This window comes from Buceros rhinoceros, unplaced genomic scaffold (genome assembly GCF_000710305.1).
Source record: "Buceros rhinoceros silvestris isolate BGI_N320 unplaced genomic scaffold, ASM71030v1 scaffold20897, whole genome shotgun sequence".
In the NCBI taxonomy this organism is placed as follows: Eukaryota; Metazoa; Chordata; class Aves; order Bucerotiformes; family Bucerotidae; genus Buceros; species Buceros rhinoceros.
Genome location: NW_010421828.1, coordinates 1,776 through 2,138, shown reverse-complemented (window position 1 = coordinate 2,138; position 363 = coordinate 1,776). Strand labels below are relative to the sequence as shown.

General features: G+C 62.0%; 1 protein-coding gene across 1 annotated transcript in view; it reads left to right on the top strand.

Moving 5' to 3' along the window:
* LOC104496676 (cyclic AMP-dependent transcription factor ATF-7-like) overlaps positions 1-363 on the top strand; it is a gene marked incomplete at both ends in the record, with an annotated part of 12,017 nt that overhangs the window by 10,888 nt on the left and 766 nt on the right. The gene's annotated exons all lie outside the window — the stretch shown is intronic.

Below are 363 nucleotides of genomic sequence, written 5' to 3'. Positions count from 1 at the left end.
GGTTCGTCCTCCGACGCGCTCCAGCTCCCGCCGGGCCAGCCGGTGGAAATCCTGCCTGTCCTGCCGGGCATGGCTGTGGGGTTTGGAGTGAGTCACGGCCAAAACCTTCCGCCTCGGGGAATGGGAAGGCTGACGTCAGGGTAGGCAGAGCGCAGGCAGCTGCCCATAGCTTATGGGCACAGAAACACCTTTGCACCTTCCCGGTGACACGGTTTGCCCTCACAGCCGCACGCCCGAGGGCTGGTAAAAGCACAAATCCTTTTTTTTGCCCCAGTTTGGGGAGAGAGAACACTCCCCATCTTCGGTGGGGGGAGGCTGTGGCTTCCTCTGGCTGTTGTGGCGGCTTTGCAGTAGAGCCGAGCA